We start from the raw sequence: 6000 nt of genomic DNA, 5'->3' as shown, positions 1-6000 counted from the left end.
AAAGAGTGGGACACGACTTAGCAACTAAATAAAAACACAACAATATATTTGGTCTTTCAGATGACCAAAGTATAGTTCTCATATATATTTGGGTTTTGTTAAAGGTTCCTCAGTCACAGCTCCCAAAACCTTTGGCATTTCCTAAGTGTTGGCAGAGGGCAGCAAACGTGTCTCTTGTTACGTTAATGTGTTAATGGGGTAAGTTTGAACCTCATCCAGGGAAGGAGGCTGGTTGCCAGGTGAACCATCCACATGATTGCTGTTGCTCAGTCATGTCCAACCCTTTGAGACCCCGTGGACTGCAGCACGCCAGGCTTCCCTGTGCTTCACCGTCTCCTGGAGCTTGCTCAAATTCATGTCGATTGAGTCAGTGATGCCATCCAACCATCTCATCCTGTGTCATCCCCTTCTTCTCCTGCCTTCAATCTTTCCCAGCATCAGGGTCTTTTCTAATGGATCTACTTTTCGCATTGCATGGCCAGAGTATTGGAACTTCAGCCTCAGCATCAGTCCCTCCAATGAATATTCAGGACTGATTTACTTTAGGATTGGTTTGATATCCCTGCTGTCCAAGGGACTCTCAAGAGTCTTCTCCAGCACCATAGTTTGAAAGCTACCTATGATATCCAATGTGTATTTTCTGGTAGATAGTGTCAGGATTGAGCTGAATTCTTGGACATCCTGCTAGTATCTGAGAACAGCTTGGTGGTGTGGGGGAAAACTTCCAAATATTTGGTGATCAGAGTGAAGTGTTTTTTGTGAGCAGATAAGAAACTCCTATGAAAGGGAGAGCTGGGTTTATCCCCACGTAGAAGGTGGAAGACAGATTTTTCCATTGCACATCCTCTCCACACTGACTCCTTTCTCCCAACTGGTCTCTGATCCTATGTTCATGCCCCCAAAGTTAATTTGTAAGGTTCATTGCAATCTGTCCCCTGCTTGCCTTTCTGTTTATTCACTATCTGCCGCTCTTCTCTGTACACCCGGGATTTCTTCCCTACCTTCTTCCATGGCAGTTTGTTCAAAGGCATTCTTCTCTTCTCTGGAAGACTCACATTTCTCTCAAGTTCTGCCCATTGCTTTGATACTGACACTTCTTCCTGGAACATTCTTATTTGTCTTCCAAATCTTCATTTTTCTTCCTGATGTTGTCTTTTTCTTCCTTCTTTTTCTCAGATCCTGTCTGTATGTTCTGTACCTTGACAGTTTCATGTATAAGCTCTCTTGTCATATTAAATTGCAATCATTTATTTACTGCCTGAAATTTTTACAGACTCTGAGTAACTTGACAGCTTGGTTACTGTCAAACCGTTATCACCAAAGCTTAAAATACTGCCTTTACGTATAGTAGATGTTCAATAAATGTAGAATTAGTAGACAAACAGGTGAAAGAAAAGCTGACATGATATTTTTGCATTTCCCTAATTGTAGACTTAATCCAGGTTGTTAGTAAATGTCAATCTGTGGATGAAAAATCAGGATCAAGCCTATTACAGCCAAGTACTTATCTTCCTCTATAGTTTCTAAGTTCTTTTAAAAGAGGCATTAGCAATTCTTTAATACATCAGCACTATAATCCCCTCTCCAAAAATGCCAGAGGTCACCTGGAAATTGAATGGCTGAGCAAGGATTAAAATGTAAGAATAGGGAGACTCTGGTTAAGTTAACTGGATCACTGCTTTCATGTCCTTGTTAAATATGCTTTCTGGACCATGACAAGAAGCATCGTGGGGAGTCATAGGTTGAGGAGGTTAAGAAAGAAAGAAGGCCTATTGATCACTGGTAATCAATTCATCTTATACTGTGATTATCTTTTCTTCTGATTACCCTGCTTATATTCTTCAACCCAATAACCTTCATTAGGGATAGACCAGAGTCCCATGTCCCCAGATTTGGTGATGCTTATTTTTGTTACGCAGATGCCTTACTCAGATCTCTTAATACTGGCAATCCCCATGTAAATAAAAAATCCCCAGAGTGTTTGAAAAGAGTGAGTGGAGAGAGATTTAAATTTTCTTGAAGAATAAAAGATGATATGAAATATCTTCTTCTTTGGAATTAACCATTTGCCCCTGCCAAAAGAGATGTTTACAACAGCCCACAAATTTTCCCTCCATTTTTAGACTGAAATCTCCCATAAAATTCACCGAAATCATTTCTCTAGTTTATTGGTTTATACCGTAGACTACAGGAAAGTGATGGCATTTTATGTAGATAGCGTGCCAGGTTCGTGTCTTAGTGAATCTCAGTAGATTTCAAAGAAGAGAACTAAACTATAGACTTGAGTACTTTATTTAACTTATTCAGCTGGTCATCTGAGCTAAAACTATGAGATGTAGGGAGAAAAAGAGTAGCTGCCTGATGACTAAGTTTTTATTTACATTTAGTCTAGCCGTACTTCTTGTTGGGTTTTCTGAAGTCCTCTGCATCATCAAACAGAGCTTCTATTTTTTTAAACTTCCTTGAGTGAGGGATTATAAACAAATGGCAAAAACATTTAATACAGCACACAGCCTTCCTACGTTCTGAGGAGAGAATTAATATGTACTAGGCACTTACTGGGCTTTCCTGGTGGCTCAGACAGGAAAGAATCTGCCTGCAGTGTAGGAGACCTGGGCTTGATCCCTCAGTCAGGAAGATCCGCTGGAAAAGGGAATGGCAAGCCACTATTCTTGCCTGAAGAATTCCACAGACAGAGGAGCCTCGTGGGCTATAGCCCATAGGGTCACAAAAAGTCGGACACAACTGAGCAACTAACACTTTCACTTTTCAAGCACTTACTATGTGCTTGATACATGCTTGGATCTTCACATTTTATAACATATAAGATGCATATTAAAATGTATACAATATACTCCAAAAAGTTCACTGATAAAACAGGATTTTTGAAGTCCATTTAACAGATAAAGGAACTGAAACTAAAATATATGAAGCTACTTACTTTATTCAAGTTCTTCCATCTAGTGATTTTGGGAGAGAGAATTCAAGTTTTTTATCATCTCACAAAAATTTTGTCAAAATTGCCACCACTGTCAAAATGGGATTTCTTGAAGGGAATAAAAAGACACTGAAAAACAGAATAGAAAAGAGTAATGAAATTTATTAAGAAAAATTAAGCAAATTCTAGACATAAAACAGACCAAAATTGTGTAATTGGGGAAGGGGGTGGGAAGAACATGAAGAAGAGGAAGAGGAAGGGGACAGATGGAGAAAAAAAAAAAAAGTCCCATGATGGGAACCTTTCTGAATTCAGAGGAGGGTGGGGGAGAAGTGCAGGGGAGGAGGATTACCAAAGCTGGACTTTTTGAAAGTACTTTGAGAAAAAACAGAACAAAAATAAGTCTCTCACTTAGGATTAAATAACAGAATGTAGTCAACAAAACCAGCGAATTTTTTAATGTCTGCCTTTTCCTGATTATGCTTTATAAAGTGAAACGGGATCCTTATATGAATGATTTAAAATATATCCAATCCTATAGTGGTTATTCCAAACAACAACAACAGCAACAACAAAAATGGTGGTCATTACATCTAATTCCCTTCCTGTCACATTTCCTTATTGTGTGATCCAGTTTCCAAGTCCAGATTCTTAGGATATTCCTTTCATGCCTTGAACTTCCATGTACTTGCCTAAAGATCAGTTTCTCCAAATTTAGTTTCAGAGATACAGTTTGGTAAGGAGCTATGATTATTGTGCTCGGAAAAGACAAGGTTTGCAAAGTTAAGCAGTATTTTCCCCCTTGGTTATTATATTATAGAACTTCTCAGAGCCCATTCTGAATTTTCACATGTAGGAGGTAAATTTTTTTATTCTTGTTCCTTTTTTAAAGGGAAAGTTCATGGTACCAGTGTTTTGGGAAGCATAATGGAAACTCTTTTTGATTGAAAGTTCATAATAGGTGGATCTAGAAATAGCAGTTGATCTTCAAACTTTGCATAGCTACTGCTGTCTCTCTTCCATGCTGCTTTTTAGAGTTGATTTCCACTAGAGAAAGGAAATGTTGTTAGTTGCTCAGTCCTGTCTGACTCTTTGTGACCTCATGTACTGTAGCCTGCCAGGCTCCTCTATCCATAGAATTCTCCAGACAAGAATACTGGAGTGGGTAGCCATTCCCTTCTCCAGAAGATCTTCCCAACCTACCCAGGGATTGAACCCAGGTCTTCCCCATTGCAGGCAGACTTTTTAGAGAGAAGTATGGCAAGCATTCCCCTGGAGAAGGAAATGGCAACCCACTCCAGCATTCTTGTCCGGGAAATCCCATGGACAGAGGAGCCTGGTGGCCTACTGTCCAAGGGGTGGCAAAAGTGTTGGACACGACTTAGCAACTAAACAACAAACAACAGTGGCAACCATCATCCCTTCTCAAACATACACAGCTTGCTCTCTGAGAACCCCTTCTTCCCAGAGGATCCAAAAGACCAGAAATATTAAAAAGCATGTTCTCTTTAGTGAAAGTTTGAGAGCTCTTCTCTTAAAGTCGAGGAGCTACAACAGAGAGACATTTTTTCTTTTTTTTGAAGTCTGTTAGTATCAGTTGTGGAGAAGGCAATGGCACCCCACTCCAGTACTCCTGCCTGGAAAATCCCATGGACAGAGGAGCCTGGTGGGCTGCGGTCCATGGGGTCGCTATGAGTCAGGCAAGACTGAGCAACTTCATTTTCACTTTTCACTTTCATGCTTTGGAGAAGGAAATGGCAACCCACTCCAGTGTTCTTGCCTGGAGAATCCCAGGGACAGGGGAGCCTGGTGGGCTGCCATCTATGGGGTCGCACAGAGTTGGACAAGACTGAAGCGACTTAGCAGCAGCCGCATCAGTTGGTAACATTGTGACATCCAACTTGTTACTTAACCTTTTGAGACTCAGTTTTCCTAGCTGTAAAGATAAAATTACATCTATGACACAGGGTATGTAGGAGTCCGTGATGTAGTGGTTTTCCTCTTAATATATCTATACACACCCAGTACTAAAAGGATGCAGTTCTCATTTTTTTTCTCCATCTCCTGAGTGTCTCAGGGCATTATGTATTACTGGATTGATTCTCCAGGAACCTGGATCAATATTAGAACATGAATTTCTCATTGGATAATATCTTTGCAAATACTACCTTATCAAGTTGTGTGTGGAAAAAAAAAAATCCAGTAAAGTGGACAATGAAATCTGAATGAAGAAGTCAGACAGTCAGAACAAGATCTTTGTTTCCAAGGAGCTCAGAGTTGAAAATATTTGTAGCAAAATGCAGTTCATGGTACTCAATGAAGGAGAAGAAATTTAAAGGAAGGGCTATAAATTTTCAGGGAGGGATAAAATGAGGGTGTGAGACTTGAATTGTGAATTCTTAAAAGCATAAGTTCTTGCTAGCAATCTGCAAGGCTGTTGAGGAGTTTGAGGGTATCAACTGAGATCGTTTTAATTCTACTGTGCTTTTCCAGTAGGCACATTTTGGGTGAATATTTTTGCCCCTGAAGCATAGTGAACTTCTGGGTGGTCTAGATAAGAGTTCTTAGCATGAACGGTATCATAGACGACAGAAGAGAGGGAGATTGTGGGGCAGAGTGGAGAGAGGCAGAGAAATGGTTATATGACCAAGGCATCTCTAAGTTTATAACTACACACCAGCCCCTTCACCAAAAAAGAAAGGACTGTGGCCTCAGGGATCCTAACCACTCCTTCCATGTCACTGTTTTTCTTCTTTATCTGGTTTCCCACACATGGGGTATGTAAGTAAGGTCACAGGGAAAAGTTTGGCTAACGCCAGCAACTGGGCTATTTCCTAGATTTAGTTTAAAATATGGAAACAAAACCTTGAAAAACAAGAATTAAAAGACTCAAAACAATGAAGTTTTAGAAGTATCCTCAAAAATAAGCATTGCTAATTTAATATAACAATATTATGCTTTTAGAATTGGAGCCATGACATATGGTGCTGAGAGTAGATGCCAAAACTATGAAAAGCCCTGCTATTCACCCACTGGTCACTAGAGGGGGTGGTAGCACGCAG

The sequence above is a fragment of the Odocoileus virginianus genome, chromosome 15, assembly GCF_023699985.2.
Source record: "Odocoileus virginianus isolate 20LAN1187 ecotype Illinois chromosome 15, Ovbor_1.2, whole genome shotgun sequence".
NCBI classification, from domain to species: domain Eukaryota; kingdom Metazoa; phylum Chordata; class Mammalia; order Artiodactyla; family Cervidae; genus Odocoileus; species Odocoileus virginianus.
The sequence above is the reverse complement of the archived record's forward strand: the minus strand, read 5'-3'. Positions refer to the sequence as shown.